The following is a 17,500-nucleotide window of genomic DNA, read 5'->3' as shown; positions in this document are numbered from 1 at the left end:
CATATGTGTCTAGGGCTATACAGACTATTCTGACGTGCAAACCGATATTTAATTTCAGAATATTATAAGAATGTGGTTAGGGGGGGTGGTCAGGTGTTTGGTTAAGGTTTAGGGTTAAGGTAAAAGTTCTGTTTTAGTTTTTTGGATCGTTGCAAGTCAGAAAAGTCCGTATAGATATTCCTATCACGTTATATTAATTAATGGGTCGGTTGGGTTTGGGTTCGTGATCACCAAGTGACCAAGAGGACTTCCCTAAATGTAGGCTGTCTGTCGGCTCCTGCTGGAACATAGGCTGGTTGTGCGTCGCCAGCTTAGCAACCGAACCAACCACATCTCACGCTCATTAGTGTGTGAGTGTGTGAGAGAGAGAGAGAGAGAGAGAGAGAGAGAGAGAGAGAGAGAGAGAGAGAGAGAGAGAGAGAGAGAGAGAGAGAGAGAGAGGTGGATGAGTGCAAGGACGATAGATAAGGAAGAAGGCAACACCCAAACTTGTTGACAGACTTATGTATTTGCAGTGTAGGTGAGAGAGACTGATGCCGCTTCTGTTGCTTGTGTTGAAGAAGGAAAAAAAACACGGAGTTAGTTTGTTGTTGTATTGATCTACAGCAGCCTAGCGTGGGATATATATATATATTTTGGTATCTATAGGTTCGTGTTTTTGGGGTTGTATTTCCAAGCGATGGTGGCGGCAGAAGCAACATTTCAGCTGGTGTTGATGGAAGACTTCCCAGTTTTGCAGAGTTGCACGTTGCGAATGCAAGACTGGATGTAGCTGATTGGAGTAGCGACATCGGTGATCACACAGCCGAGTGGGAGGAGGGGAGATTCTGAAAGTGGGTTTTTCTGTGCGTGACTCTCCAGCGGCCATGTTATCCAAGAAGCCGTGCGCTGCCGTCTATCCAACTGGTAAGGAACAACAACATGGAGCCGAACGGGCTAAACAATACGGTTAAACTCACTTTGATCGCCGGAGGAATATTGTTGATGGATTTTATGCCTTTTTTGTCGGGTTCTTTGTAACAAGTTTATTACACGTTTACGCCGAGTCTTGCTTCGGGTTTTCCCTGGTCTGTTGAAGAGGGGGGGAGCCTTTGCTAAAATAGTGTATCCCTGCTCTATGTTTTGAGTAGTTAATGGCGATACATTCGGAGATTTTTTTTTTCTTTCTTTCTCTAAAAGCCTGAAGTGGGCTGTTTGCAAAACCAAAGTCAAATGCCGGTGTGTTATTTATCCCATATGACAGTATATGTGTGTCAAGAGAGAACACAGGTTTATTTCTGCAAGCAGGACGGAATCATATGCCCACTGGTTTCTGTGTTGTTTTCCCCCGATCTCTATATGCTACACGACTATGGGGCGCAAAAGGATCTTACAACCAGGACAGCCTACACTCTGGCGGTCATCATCTGTCCAAGCACACATAATGCGGAATTAACCTACCTGTTTTTGCCGAAGCCATTGTCGCAAGAAGGATTTCCACCTACAATGACCCCCTTAAATGCCTGCTTAAATTACTATCCTTAAAAGGGATTAAGACAAGAGTCCATAGCCTACTTTACAGCCTGACAACTCTGAGGTGGCCTATGTGGGTAAATAGGCCCATTCAGATTAACCTCATTTCCTGTGTCATTTTGTACGATCTGCAGGCAAAGGGGTGAGATCTGCCAGCTACAGTCTTCCCCCGGAATCGGAGTCGGGGGTCCCCGGGCCGTAGCAGCGACAGACCCGCCATCGCCCGTCACACTACCACCCCTCAGGAATATCAAGTCGCTCACGGTACGTAACCTACGGAGCCATGCTTGCTTGTGGGTTTACTGTGGACTAAACATCGGCTTCTTCTTATACTAATAATACTAATAATAGTGTGGACCTGCTGCCTATTGCAATGGATTACAGTAGTTTCATTTACATCGTGCATCGCTTATCTATAGGCTATAGAGACCGGAAATGGTGTCTAATAAAAACATATTTTGTTGCGAACAGGGGAGGGTTGTGTGGTTACATGGTTGTTACAACGTAGCGCCGCGGTTTGGTTTAGATTCAGCTGAACGGAATGCAACCACGTAACAAGTTGTCCTGCCACACTGTCACGCGAGGTGTACATTATAGGGCATTAGCACGTGTAGGGTACAGCAGACAATACATAGATATCAAGCTATATATCGTGTGATCCTAGATAACGCGTATGGTAGTAGCCCTATGTCACGTGTGCTTATAGTTTTGTTTATGACCGTGGAAGGGCTACACGGTATTCGTTCTTTACGGTGCTGTAACTTTTACGATGATCGTAGCAGGCTGGCAGAGGCTAGATTTCAAGCTTGGAGCTTTAACGTCAGTTAGACTTCTCAGTGATACAGTTGCAACTTGCAAAATCCCAATGCACCATATTTAGGATTTGTTATTGCTGTTGTTGTTGTTGCTGTTGTTGTTGTTGCATACCTACAGCGTTGTTGAGTTGACAGTTAGTTAGGATGTTTCGCATGTTGTCAGACTGGTATAAAATGTGAGGCCACACGATAAGAGTCTTGTCTCGAAGCCATTGCCAGTGTGTTGTGTGTGTCTGGGGGGGCGCACATGGATTCAGGGAAATTGAAGATTGAGATTTAATATGAGTTTGCATGCTGTAGAAAAAATATACCGTTTTACGATAATCACGTTGACAGAGATACTCAGGTAAGCAGAGGCTATGTGTCTTGTGGAGGTTGAAACAACTCTTACTGTGTACAGTGTAGCTACGTTAGCCGACTGATTTATAGCCTGCCTGATGTTTGCACGTGATCTCAGACAGATATGTCTTTATTTTGACAATCGAGACTATAAGGTTCATATGTTGGGGGGGGAGGGATGTGTAAACATGACCCAACTGTAAACATGAAATGATATTGTAATGTTTTAATACTGGTGGATAGTTGGTCCAGCAGGCTCTATAAAAGTGTGTCCTGAAGTAATGGAGGATTTGGACTCCAGTTAAATGAAGGAGGAGTTTCCAGTCCTTTATTTAGTCCTTCCTTCAAATAGCTATAAATATAGACTAGGCCAGAAGGACGAGCTCAGCAGCTCAGCAGATTTCTCCTGACAGAGGATTTTATTGGGCCCTTGTGTTTATCTTCAACTATGATTTAAGGAAAATAAAAACCTGACCAGGAAGTTCAAATCAAAATGAGGAAGATTTATATTGGTCCTTCCTGAAATAGCCCCAGGGACAATGTTGTTAAGTTGTAAATAAACCACGGATATATTCCTCACCAGTCTCTGTCTCTGTGAGGAACAGACATATTCCTCACCTGTCTCTGTCTCTGTGAGGAACAGACATATTCCTCACCTGTCTCTGTCTCTGTGAGGAACAGACATGTTCCTCACCTGTCTCTGTCTCTGTGAGGAACAGACATATTCCTCACCTGTCTCTGTCTCTGTGAGGAACAGACATATTCCTCACCTGTCTCTGTCTCTGTGAGGAACAGACATATTCCTCACCTGTCTCTGTCTCTGTGAGGAACAGACATGTTCCTCACCTGTCTCTGTGCTCAGGACAGGTATAATCAATGGTTGCGTGTCGACCTCCACCGTTCTCTGAGTGCTGATACTATTTAATCAGGTTAACTGTTCATTGTCAGGTTCAGACAGTGTTAGGTGTTGTATCTGGTCACACAATGTGTAGACTGTATCATAAATTCACAATATCACTTTCTGATTTACTCAACTATTTACCTCTATTCATCCAAAGAACAAGAACATAGATTTGAACATAGATTTGACCGAATCTGCAAAACTAACTTTCACTGGGGAGGGGGGAAATTGGTGTCTTTCCCAATACAATTCTGAGAGAATGTAGTCTATCAATCAGTAGTCTTAACGAAGAATTCTGCCACTTAACGCAGCTACTCTGGTAGTTGGAATCATGTCATTGTAGCTACACTCCCTGTCAGGGCCTGTCCTTTGTTCAAGTAGTCCTGGTGTCTATTCCAGTAGCTACACTCCCTGTCAGGGCCTGTCCTTTGTTCAAGTAGTCCTGGTGTCTATTCCAGTAGCTACACTCCCTGTCAGGGCCTGTCCTTTGTTCAAGTAGTCCTGGTGTCTATTCCAGTAGCTACTCTCCCTGTCAGGCCTGTCCCCTGTTCAAGTAGTCCTGGTGTCCATTCAAGTAGCTACTCTCCCTGTCAGGGCCTGTCCTTTGTTCAAGTAGTCCTGGTGCCCATTCAAGTAGATACTCTCCCTGTCAGGCCTGTCCTTTGTTAAAGTAGTCCTGGTGCCCATTCAAGTAGCTACTCTCCCTGTCAGGCCTGTCCTTTGTTCAAGTAGTCCTGGTGTCCATTCAAGTAGCTACTCTCCCTGTCAGGCCTGTCCTTTGTTCAAGTAGTCCTGGTGTCCATTCAAGTAGCTACTCTCCCTGTTAGGCCTGTCCTTTGTTCAAGTAGTCCTGGTGCCCATTCAAGTAGCTACTCTCCCTGTCAGGCCTGTCCTTTGTTCAAGTAGTCCTGGTGCCCATTCAAGTAGCTACTCTCCCTGTCAGGCCTGTCCTTTGTTCAAGTAGTCCTGGTGCCCATTCAAGTAGCTACTCTCCCTGTCAGGCCTGTCCTTTGTTCAAGTAGTCCTGGTGTCCATTCAAGTAGCTACTCTCCCTGTTAGGCCTGTCCTTTGTTCAAGTAGTCCTGGTGCCCATTCAAGTAGATACTCTCCCTGTCAGGCCTGTCCTTTGTTAAAGTAGTCCTGGTGCCCATTCAAGTAGCTACTCTCCCTGTCAGGCCTGTCCTTTGTTCAAGTAGTCCTGGTGTCCATTCAAGTAGCTACTCTCCCTGTCAGGCCTGTCCTTTGTTCAAGTAGTCCTGGTGCCCATTCCAGGCAGGTCACTGGCAGTAACAGTTGCTCCATGTGTTCCAGACAGTCATTGTTATCCAGAGAGGAGAAGGACAGAGACACAATAAGGTCACATGTTCAGGTTTTATTAGTGGTAGAATTGGCCCATCTAATGCTGTCAAGGTTGCTAGCTCTCTGTCCACTCAGTTATGGACTGTTCTGTTTCTTCTCCTGTTTGGCCCGACCTGAAATAACCTCATTAGTGTTGACACAAACACATCTGTTGTGGAACCAGAACCTCTACAGTACAGAGAGGTGGTGAAGACATCTGTTCCGGAACCAGAACCTCTACAGTACAGAGAGGTGGTGTAGACATCTGTTCCGGAACCAGAACCCTCTACAGTACAGAGAGGTGGTGAAGACATCTGTTCCGGAACCAGAACCTCTACAGTACAGAGAGGTGGTGAAGCAAGGCCTCTTAGTGGAACACAACACTGGGAGCAAAACACAGCTCTCCTCCTCCTAAACGGCCCCCTATTCCCTATCTAGTGCCCTAGCTGTGACCAAAGCCCATCGGCTCTATATGAGAATAGGCAGCTATTTGAGACATATTTGCAGTCAGATATTATCACTCTCTGAGTTGGGACACTAGGGGGGTGATAAATGACTGAGGTACCCCCGGCCGTCTGCAGAGAGTTGGGTCTTGTTCATCGTGCCCCAAACGGACTGAAACAGGGAGGGACTGACTGAACACGTGTGGTTTGGGCTACAGACCAGTGGTATCCTGTAATCTGCAGCTGTCGTCCTCTCTACCCTCTCCCTGACCTGCCCCCCTTCCTGTCCACATCATGTCCCTGTTATCCAACCAAGACACAGGACAAGTGTTAAAAAGACAGCATTTAGAACAGCTATTGAGAGACACACACACGCACACACACACGCACACACACACACACACACACACACACACACACACACACACACACACACACACACACACACACACACACACACACACACACACACACACACACACACACACACACACACACACACACACACACACACACACACTGTAGTTGGTCTCAGAGGCAACAATACATGGCTAATCATTTCACAGACACGCTAGTTGAACATGATGTGACTGTGTGTAGATAAATATTATAGTAAGTGTTGTATAAGTATGGTGGAATAACTCACGTTGACATGGTGGAATAACTCTAGTTGACATGGTGGAATAACTTTAGTTGACATGGTGGAACAACTCTAGTTGACATGGTGGAATAACTAGTTGACATGGTGGAATAACTCTAGTTGACATGGAGGAATAACTCTAGTTGACATGGTGGAATAACTCTAGTTGACATGGTGGAATAACTCTAGTTGACATGGTGGAATAACTAGTTGACATGGTGGAATAACTCTAGTTGACATGGTGGAATAACTCTAGTTGACATGGTGGAATAACTCTAGTTGACACGGCGGAATAACTCTAGTTGACATGGTGGAATAACTCTAGTTGACATGGCGGAATAACTCTAGTGGACATGGTGGAATAACTCGAGTTGACATGGTGGAATAACTCGAGTTGACATGGTGGAATAACTCGAGTTGACATGGTGGAATAACTAGTTGACATGGTGGAATAACTCTAGTTGACATGGTGGACTAACTCGAGTTGACATGGTGGACTAACTCGAGTTGACATGGTGGACTAACTCGAGTTGACATGGTGGAATAACTCGAGTTGACATGGTGGAATAACTCGAGTTGACATGGTGGAATAACTCGAGTTGACATGGTGGAATAACTCTAGTTGACATGGTGGAATAACTAGTTGACATGGTGGAATAACTCTAGTTGACATGGTGGACTAACTCGAGTTGACATGGTGGAATAACTCGAGTTGACATGGTGGAATAACTCTAGTTGACATGGTGGAATAACTCTAGTTGACATGGTGGAATAACTCTAGTTGACATGGTGGAATAACTCTAGTTGACATGGTGGAATAACTCTAGTTGACATGGATGAATAACTCTAGTTGACATGGTGGAATAACTCTAGTTGACATGGTGGAATAACTCTAGTTGACATGGTGGAATAACTCTAGTTGACATGGTGGACATGGTGGAATAACTTTAGTTGACATGGTGGAATAACTCTAGTTGACATGGTGGAATAACTCTAGTTGACATGGTGGAATAACTCTAGTTGACATGGTGGAATAACTCTAGTTGACATGGTGGACATGGTGGAATAACTCTAGTTGACATGGTGGAATAACTCTAGTTGACATGGTGGAATAACTCTAGTTGACATGGTGGAATAACTCTAGTTGACATGGTGGACATGGTGGAATAACTCTAGTTGACATAATGGAATAACTCTAGTTGACATAATGGAATAACTCTAGTTGGCATGGTGGAATAACTCTAGTTGACATGGTGGAATAACTCTAGTTGACATGGAGGAATAACTAGTGGACTTGGAGGAATAACTCTAGTTGACATGGAGGAATAACTCTAGTGGACATGGTGGAATAACTCTCGTTGACATGGTGGAATAACTAGTTGACATGGTGGAATAACTAGTTGACATGGTGGAATAACTAGTTGACATGGTGGAATAACTCTAGTGGACATGGTGGAATAACTAGTTGACATGGTGGAATAACGAGTTGACATGGTGGAATAACTCTCGTGGACATGGTGGAATAACTAGTTGACATGGTGGAATAACTCTAGTTGACATAGTGGAAGAATTTATAGCTCCCCCACACCCTGTTCTGTAGTATAGAGACCAGCTGACAACCACCTCTCAACCCTGATCTGTAGTACAGAGACCAGCTGACAACCACCTCAACCCTGTTCTGTAGTACAGAGACCAGCTGACAACCACCTCTCAACCCTGTTCTGTAGTACAGAGACCAGCTGACAACCACCTCTCAACCCTGATCTGTAGTACAGAGACCAGCTGACACCACCTCAACCCTGTTCTGTAGTACAGAGACCAGCTGACAACCACCTCTCAACCCTGTTCTGTAGTACAGAGACCAGCTGACAACCACCTCTCAACCCTGATCTGTAGTACAGAGACCAGCTGACAACCACCTCAACCCTGTTCTGTAGTACAGAGACCAGCTGACAACCACCTCAACCCTGTTCTGTAGTACAGAGACCAGCTGACAACCACCTCTCAACCCTGTTCTGTAGTACAGAGACCAGCTGACAACCACCTCTCAACCCTGATCTGTAGTACAGAGACCAGCTGACAACCACCTCAACCCTGTTCTGTAGTACAGAGACCAGCTGACAACCACCTCTCAACCCTGTTCTGTAGTACAGAGACCAGCTGACAACCACCTCTCAACCCTGATCTGTAGTACAGAGACCAGCTGACACCACCTCAACCCTGTTCTGTAGTACAGAGACCAGCTGACAACCACCTCTCAACCCTGTTCTGTAGTACAGAGACCAGCTGACAACCACCTCTCAACCCTGATCTGTAGTACAGAGACCAGCTGACAACCACCTCAACCCTGTTCTGTAGTACAGAGACCAGCTGACAACCACCTCAACCCTGTTCTGTAGTACAGAGACCAGCTGACAACCACCTCTCAACCCTGTTCTGTAGTACAGAGACCAGCTGACAACCACCTCAAACCCTGTTCTGTAGTACAGAGACCAGCTGACACCACCTCAACCCTGTTCTGTAGTACAGAGACCAGCTGACAACCACCTCTCAACCCTGTTCTGTAGTACAGAGACCAGCTGACAACCACCTCAACCCTGTTCTGTAGTACAGAGACCAGCTGACAACCACCTCAACCCTGTTCTGTAGTACAGAGACCAGCTGACAACCACCTCAACCCTGTTCTGTAGTACAGAGACCAGCTGACAACCACCTCTCAACCCTGTTCTGTAGTACAGAGACCAGCTGACAACCACCTCAACCCTGTTCTGTAGTACAGAGACCAGCTGACAACCACCTCAACCCTGTTCTGTAGTACAGAGACCAGCTGACAACCACCTCTCAACCCTGTTCTGTAGTACAGAGACCAGCTGACAACCACCTCAACCCTGTTCTGTAGCACAGAGACCAGCTGACAACCACCTCAACCCTGTTCTGTAGTACAGAGACCAGCTGACAACCACCTCAACCCTGTTCTGTAGTACAGAGACCAGCTGACAACCACCTCAACCCTGTTCTGTAGTACAGAGACCAGCTGACAACCACCTCAACCCTGTTCTGTAGTACAGAGACCAGCTTACACCACCTCAACCCTGTTCTGTAGTACAGAGACCAGCTGACAACCACCTCAACCCTGTTCTGTAGTACAGAGACCAGCTGACAACCACCTCTCAACCCTGTTCTGTAGTACAGAGACCAGCTGACAACCACCTCAACCCTGTTCTGTAGTACAGAGACCAGCTGACAACCACCTCTCAACCCTGTTCTGTAGTACAGAGACCAGCTGACAACCACCTCAACCCTGTTCTGTAGTACAGAGACCAGCTGACAACCACCTCAACCCTGTTCTGTAGTACAGAGACCAGCTGACAACCACCTCAACCCTGTTCTGTAGTACAGAGACCAGCTGACAACCACCTCAACCCTGTTCTGTAGTACAGAGACCAGCTGACAACCACCTCAACCCTGTTCTGTAGTACAGAGACCAGCTGACAACCACCTCTCAACCCTGTTCTGTAGTACAGAGACCAGCTGACAACCACCTCAACCCTGTTCTGTAGTACAGAGACCAGCTGACAACCACCTCAACCCTGTTCTGTAGTACAGAGACCAGCTGACAACCACCTCTCAACCCTGTTCTGTAGTACAGAGACCAGCTGACAACCACCTCTCAACCCTGTTCTGTAGTACAGAGACCAGCTGACACCACCTCAACCCTGTTCTGTAGTACAGAGACCAGCTGACAACCACCTCTCAACCCTGTTCTGTAGTACAGAGACCAGCTGACAACCACCTCAACCCTGTTCTGTAGTACAGAGACCAGCTGACAACCACCTCAACCCTGTTCTGTAGTACAGAGACCAGCTGACAACCACCTCAACCCTGTTCTGTAGTACAGAGACCAGCTGACAACCACCTCAACCCTGTTCTGTAGTACAGAGACCAGCTGACAACCACCATCAGGAACATGGTGACATGCTGAACATTTCTGAAGGGGTCTACAGTTTATGACCGTGGTGCTAAAAGACACACAATCTCAACCCTGTTCTAAATCAAGGACATGCTGGGACTGACCAACTGACAACCACCTCTGTCCTGTTCTGTTCCAGGGGACTGAGACCAGCTGACACCACCTCAACCTGTTCTGTTCCAGTACTGAGAACCAGAGGACTACACCACCTCTGTCCTGTTCTGTTCCAGAGACCAGCTGACAACCAGCTCTGTCCTGTTCTGTTCCAGGGGACTGAGAACCAGGACTAGTACCAGCTCTGTCCTGTTCTGTTCCAGGGGACTGACTGACCAGCTTACAGTACCAGCTCTGTCCCTGTTCTGGGGACTAGTACAGCTCTGTCCAGTCTCTGACAACCACCTCAACCCTGTTCTGACCCAGTGGACTAGTACCAGCTCTGTCCTGTCTGTTCCAGGGGACTAGTACCAGCTCTGTCCTGTCTCTGACCCAGGGGACTAGTACCAGCTCTGTCCTGTCTGTTCCAGGGGACTAGTACAGCTCTGTCCTGTCTGACCCAGGGGACCAGTACCAGCTCAACCCTGTTCTGTAGTACAGAGACCAGCTGACAACTCTGTCCTGTCTGTTCCAGGGGACTAGTACCAGCTCTGTCTTGTCTCTGACCCAGGGGACTAGTACCAGCTCTGTCCTGTCTCTGACCCAGGGACTAGTAACAGCTCTGTCCTGTCTCTGTTCTGGGGACTAGTACCAGCTCTGACCTGTCTCTGACCCAGGGACTAGTACCAGCTCTGTCCTGTCTCTAACCCAGGGAACTAGTACCAGCTCTGTCCTGTCTCTGACCAGGGGACTAGTACCAGCTCTGTCCTGTCTCTGTTTCAGGGGACTAGTACCAGCTCTGTCCTGTCTCTGTTTCAGGGGACTAGTACCAGCTCTGTCCTGTCTCTGACCCAGGGGACTAGTACCAGCTCTGTCCTGTCTGTTCAGGGGACTAGTACAGCTCTGTCCTGTCTCTGACCCAGGGGACTACCAGCTCTATTCTGTCTCTAACCCAGGGAACTAGTACCAGCTCTGTCCTGTCTCTAACCCAGGGAACTAGTACCAGCTCTGTCCTGTCTCTAACCCAGGGAACTAGTACCAGCTCTATTCTGTCTCTAACCCAGGGAACTAGTACCAGCTCTGTCCTGTCTCTGTTCCAGGGGACTAGTACCAGCTCTGACCTGTCTGTTCCAGGGGACTAGTACCAGCTCTGTCCTGTCTGTTCCAGGGGACTAGTGCCAGCTTTGTCCTGTCTGTTCCAGGGGACTAGTACCAGCTCTGTCCTGTCTGTTCCAGGGGACTAGTACCAGCTCTGTCCTGTCTGTTCCAGGGGACTAGTACCAGCTCTGTCCTGTCTCTGACCCAGGGGACTAGTACCAGCTCTGTCCTGTCTCTGACCCAGGGGACTAGTACCAGCTCTGTCCTGTCTGTTCCAGGGGACTAGTACCAGCTCTGTCTTGTCTCTGACCCAGGGGACTAGTACCAGCTCTGTCCTGTCTGTTCCAGGGGACTAGTACCAGCTCTGTCCTGTCTCTGACCCAGGGGACTAGTACCAGCTCTGTCCTGTCTGTTCCAGGGGACTAGTACCAGCTCTGTCCTGTCTCTGACCCAGGGGACTAGTACCAGCTCTGTCCTGTCTGTTCCAGGGGACTAGTACCAGCTCTGTCCTGTCTCTGACCCAGGGGACTAGTACCAGCTCTGTCCTGTCTGTTCCAGGGGACTAGTACCAGCTCTGTCCTGTCTCTGACCCAGGGGACTAGTACCAGCTCTGTCCTGTCTCTGACCCAGGGGACTAGTACCAGCTCTGTCCTGTCTGTTCCAGGGGACTAGTACCAGCTCTGTCTTGTCTCTGACCCAGGGGACTAGTACCAGCTCTGTCCTGTCTCTGACCCAGGGGACTAGTAACAGCTCTGTCCTGTCTCTGTTTCAGGGGACTAGTACCAGCTCTGTCCTGTCTCTGACCCAGGGGACTAGTACCAGCTCTGTCCTGTCTCTAACCCAGGGAACTAGTACCAGCTCTGTCCTGTCTCTGACCCAGGGGACTAGTACCAGCTCTGTCCTGTCTCTGTTTCAGGGTACTAGTACCAGCTCTGTCCTGTCTCTGACCCAGGGGACTAGTACCAGCTCTGTCCTGTCTCTGTTTCAGGGGACTAGTACCAGCTCTGTCCTGTCTCTGTTTCAGGGGACTAGTACCAGCTCTGTCCTGTCTCTGACCCAGGGGACTAGTACCAGCTCTGTCCTGTCTGTTTCAGGGGACTAGTACGAGCTCTGTCCTGTCTCTGACCCAGGGGACTAGTACCAGCTCTATTCTGTCTCTAACCCAGGGAACTAGTACCAGCTCTGTCCTGTCTCTAACCCAGGGAACTAGTACCAGCTCTGTCCTGTCTCTAACCCAGGGAACTAGTACCAGCTCTGTCCTGTCTCTGACCCAGGGGACTAGTACCAGCTCTGTCCTGTCTGTTTCAGGGGACTAGTACGAGCTCTGTCCTGTCTCTGACCCAGGGGACTAGTACCAGCTCTATTCTGTCTCTAACCCAGGAACTAGTACCAGCTCTGTCCTGTCTCTAACCCAGGGAACTAGTACCAGCTCTGTCCTGTCTCTAACCCAGGGAACTAGTACCAGCTCTGTCCTGTCTCTAACCCAGGGAACTAGTACCAGCTCTGTCCTGTCTCTGTTCCAGGGGACTAGTACCAGCTCTGACCTGTCTGTTCCAGGGGACTAGTACCAGCTCTGTCCTGTCTGTTCCAGGGGACTAGTACCAGCTTTGTCCTGTCTGTTCCAGGGGACTAGTACCAGCTCTGTCCTGTCTGTTCCAGGGGACTAGTACCAGCTCTGTCCTGTCTGTTCCAGGGGACTAGTACCAGCTTTGTCCTGTCTGTTCCAGGGGACTAGTACCAGCTTTGTCCTGTCTGTTCCAGGGGACTAGTACCAGCTCTGTCCTGTCTGTTCCAGGGGACTAGTACCAGCTCTGTCCTGTCTGTTCCAGGGGACTAGTACCAGCTTTGTCCTGTCTCTGTTCCAGGGGACTAGTACCAGCTTTGTCCTGTCTGTTCCAGGGACTAGTACCAGCTCTGTCCTGTCTCTGACCCAGGGAACTAGTACCAGCTCTGTCCTGTCTCTAACCCAGGGAACTAGTACCAGCTCTGTCCTGTCTCTGACCCAGGGGACTAGTACCAGCTCTGTCCTGTCTGTTACAGGGAACTAGTACTAGCTCTGTCCTGTCTCTGACCCAGGAAACTAGTACCAGCTCTGTCCTGTCTCTGACCCAGGGGACTAGTACCAGCTCTGTCCTGTCTCTGACAGGACTGTAATGTCCTGTTTGTTCCAGGAGACAGACTCCTGTCAAGTCTACAGACAGGACTGTAATGGTTTGTGGAGACAGACTCTAGTCTACAGACAGGACTGTAATGGTTTGTGGAGACAGACTCTAGTCTACAGACAGGACTGTAATGGTTTGTGGAGACAGACTCTAGTCTACAGACAGGACAGTAATGGTTTGTGGAGACAGACTCTAGTCTACAGACAGGACAGTAATGGTTTGTCTAGCCTACAGACAGGACAGTAATGGTTTGTGGAGACAGACTCTAGTCTACAGACAGGACAGTAATGGTTTGTGGAGACAGACTCTAGTCTACAGACAGGACAGTAATGGGTCGAGGAGGGAGAGAAGAAGGACTCTAACCATGCAAATTCAGGGTGTGTGTGTGTGTGTGTGTGTGTGTGTGTGTGTGTGTGTGTGTGTGTGTGTGTGTGTGTGTGTGTGTGTGTGTGTGTGTGTGTGTGTGTGTGTGTGTGTGTGTGTGTGTGTGTGTGTGTGTGTGTGTGTGTGTGTGTGTGTGTGTGTGTGTGTGTGTGTGTGTGTGTGTGTGTGTGTGTGTGTGTGTGTGTGTGTGTGTGTGTGTGTGTGTGTGTGTGTGTGTGTGTGTGTGTGTGTGTGTGCGGTGTGTGGAAGCAGTAGGACAGGGGGAACAGACAATCCCCTGCCTGAACGAAGCAACAGGATGTTGCAGAGAGAAAACAAGATGTCTGCCGAGCGAGGAGATAATCACCTCATCTCCTAGGGAAGGGTCTGGTGGGGAGGCAGCTCAGGAACACAGGAAGTACACTAATAGCGTTCACGCTAAACATTTATAGGAAAGAAGGAGCTAGATATACACAGAGTATTGAAGTTAGCATGAAAGAACATTTCCCCCCAAAAACAACATAAAACTTCTCTCTACGCATTCTGAATGCAGGGGCATATTGTACATGTCAGTCTCTATGGATTTTACTGGGAAGTTTCTAGTGACTAGTCTGACCTGGTAGTGAGTTTCTAGTGACTAGTCTGACCTGGTAGTGACTAGTCTGACCTGGTAGTGAGTCTAGTGACTAGTCTGACCTGGTAGTGAGTCTAGTGACTAGTCTGACCTGGTAGTGAGTCTAGTGACTAGTCTGACCTGGTAGTGAGTCTAGTGACTAGTCTGACCTGGTAGTGAGTCTAGTGACTAGTCTGACCTGGTAGTGAGTTCTAGTGGCTAGTCTGACCTGGTAGTGACTAGTCTGACCTGGTAGTGACTAGTCTGACCTGGTAGTGACTAGTCTGACCTGGTAGTGAGTTTCTAGTGACTAGTTTGACCTGGTAGTGACTAGTCTGACCTGGTAGTGACTAGTCTGACCTGGTAGTGACTAGTCTGACCTGGTAGTGAGTTTCTAGTGACTAGTTTGACCTGGTAGTGACTAGTCTGACCTGGTAGTGAGTCTCGTGACTAGTCTGACCTGGTAGCGAGTTTCTAGTGACTAGTCTGACCTGGTAGTGAGTTCTAGTGACTAGTCTGACCTGGTAGTGAGTTTCTAGTGACTAGTCTGACCTGGTAGCGAGTTTCTAGTGACTAGTCTGACCTGGTAGTGAGTTTCTAGTGACTAGTCTGACCTGATAGTGAGTCTAGTGACTAGTCTGACCTGGTAGTGAGTTCTAGTGACTAGTCTGACCTGGTAGTGAGTTTCTAGTGACTAGTCTGACCTGGTAGTGAGTTCTAGTGACTAGTCTGACCTGGTAGTGAGTTCTAGTGACTAGTCTGACCTGGTAGTGAGTTCTAGTGACTAGTCTGACCTGGTAGTGAGTTTCTAGTGACTAGTCTGACCTGGTAGTGAGTCTAGTGACTAGTCTGACCTGGTAGTGAGTTTCTAGTGGCTAGTCTGACCTGGTAGTGAGTCTAGTGACTAGTCTGACCTGGTAATGAGTTTCTAGTGACTAGTCTGACCTGGTAGTGAGTCTAGTGACTAGTCTGACCTGGTAGTGAGTTTCTAGTGACTAGTCTGACCTGGTAGTGAGTTTCTAGTGACTAGTCTGACCTGGTAGTGAGTCTCGTGACTAGTCTGACCTGGTAGTGAGTCTAGTGGCTAGTCTGACCTGGTAGTGAGTTTCTAGTGACTAGTCTGACCTGGTAGTGACTAGTCTGACCTGGTAGTGAGTTTCTAGTGACTAGTCTGACCTGGTAGTGAGTCTCGTGACTGGTCTGACCTGGTAGTGAGTCTAGTGACTAGTCTGACCTGGTAGTGAGTTCTAGTGACTAGTCTGACCTGGTAGTGAGTTCTAGTGACTAGTCTGACCTGGTAGTGAGTTCCTAGTGACTAGTCTGACCTGGTAGTGAGTTTCTAGTGACTAGTTTGACCTGGTAGTGACTAGTCTGACCTGGTAGTGAGTCTGACCTGGTAGTGACTAGTCTGACCTGGTAGTGAGTTTCTAGTGACTAGTTTGACCTGGTAGTGACTAGTCTGACCTGGTAGTGAGTCTCGTGACTAGTCTGACCTGGTAGCGAGTTTCTAGTGACTAGTCTGACCTGGTAGTGAGTTCTAGTGACTAGTCTGACCTGGTAGTGAGTTTCTAGTGACTAGTCTGACCTGGTAGCGAGTTTCTAGTGACTAGTCTGACCTGGTAGTGAGTTTCTAGTGACTAGTCTGACCTGATAGTGAGTCTAGTGACTAGTCTGACCTGATAGTGAGTCTAGTGACTAGTCTGACCTGGTAGTGAGTTCTAGTGACTAGTCTGACCTGGTAGTGAGTTTCTAGTGACTAGTCTGACCTGGTAGTGAGTTCTAGTGACTAGTCTGACCTGGTAGTGAGTTCTAGTGACTAGTCTGACCTGGTAGTGAGTTTCTAGTGACTAGTCTGACCTGGTAGTGAGTCTAGTGACTAGTCTGACCTGGTAGTGAGTTTCTAGTGGCTAGTCTGACCTGGTAGTGAGTCTAGTGACTAGTCTGACCTGGTAATGAGTTTCTAGTGACTAGTCTGACCTGGTAGTGAGTCTAGTGACTAGTCTGACCTGGTAGTGAGTTTCTAGTGACTAGTCTGACCTGGTAGTGAGTTTCTAGTGACTAGTCTGACCTGGTAGTGAGTCTCGTGACTAGTCTGACCTGGTAGTGAGTCTAGTGGCTAGTCTGACCTGGTAGTGAGTTTCTAGTGACTAGTCTGACCTGGTAGTGACTAGTCTGACCTGGTAGTGAGTTTCTAGTGACTAGTCTGACCTGGTAGTGAGTTCTAGTGACTAGTCTGACCTGGTAGTGAGTCTCGTGACTAGTCTGACCTGGTAGTGAGTCTAGTGACTAGTCTGACCTGGTAGTGAGTTCTAGTGGCTAGTCTGACCTGGTAGTGACTAGTCTGACCTGGTAGTGACTAGTCTGACCTGGTAGTGACTAGTCTGACCTGGTAGTGAGTTTCTAGTGACTAGTTTGACCTGGTAGTGACTAGTCTGACCTGGTAGTGACTAGTCTGACCTGGTAGTGACTAGTCTGACCTGGTAGTGAGTTTCTAGTGACTAGTTTGACCTGGTAGTGACTAGTCTGACCTGGTAGTGAGTCTCGTGACTAGTCTGACCTGGTAGCGAGTTTCTAGTGACTAGTCTGACCTGGTAGTGAGTCTAGTGACTAGTCTGACCTGGTAGTGAGTTTCTAGTGACTAGTCTGACCTGGTAGCGAGTTTCTAGTGACTAGTCTGACCTGGTAGTGAGTTTCTAGTGACTAGTCTGACCTGATAGTGAGTCTAGTGACTAGTCTGACCTGATAGTGAGTCTAGTGGCTAGTCTGACCTGGTAGTGACTAGTCTGACCTGGTAGTGAGTTTCTAGTGACTAGTCTGACCTGGTAGTGACTAGTCTGACCTGGTAGTGAGTTTCTAGTGACTAGTCTGACCTGGTAGTGAGTCTCGTGACTAGTCTGACCTGGTAGTGAGTCTAGTGACTAGTCTGACCTGGTAGTGAGTTTATAGTGGCTAGTCTGACCTGGTAGTGAGTCTAGTGACTAGTCTGACCTGGTAATGAGTTTCTAGTGACTAGTCTGACCTGGTAGTGAGTCTAGTGACTAGTCTGACCTGGTAGTGAGTTTCTAGTGGCTAGTCTGACCTGGTAATGAGTTTCTAGTGACTAGTCTGACCTGGTAGCGAGTCTAGTGACTAGTCTGACCTGGTTGTGAGTCTAGTGGCTAGTCTGACCTGGTAGTGAGTTTCTAGTGACTAGTCTGACCTGGTAGTGACTAG

General features: G+C 48.1%; 1 protein-coding gene across 1 annotated transcript in view; it reads left to right on the top strand.

Annotated features, from left to right (window-relative positions):
• Positions 1 to 17,500, top strand: part of LOC124018374 (dual specificity tyrosine-phosphorylation-regulated kinase 2-like) — a 27,086-nt gene that overhangs the window by 1,148 nt on the left and 8,438 nt on the right. Inside the window, 1 exon segment of the mRNA XM_046333657.1 lies at positions 1,647 to 1,776. The gene's annotated coding sequence lies outside the window, so the exon portion shown is untranslated.

The sequence above is a fragment of the Oncorhynchus gorbuscha genome, unplaced genomic scaffold (genome assembly GCF_021184085.1).
Source record: "Oncorhynchus gorbuscha isolate QuinsamMale2020 ecotype Even-year unplaced genomic scaffold, OgorEven_v1.0 Un_scaffold_496, whole genome shotgun sequence".
Lineage (NCBI taxonomy): Eukaryota > Metazoa > Chordata > Actinopteri > Salmoniformes > Salmonidae > Oncorhynchus > Oncorhynchus gorbuscha.
This window is presented reverse-complemented; position numbering and strand designations above follow the sequence as displayed.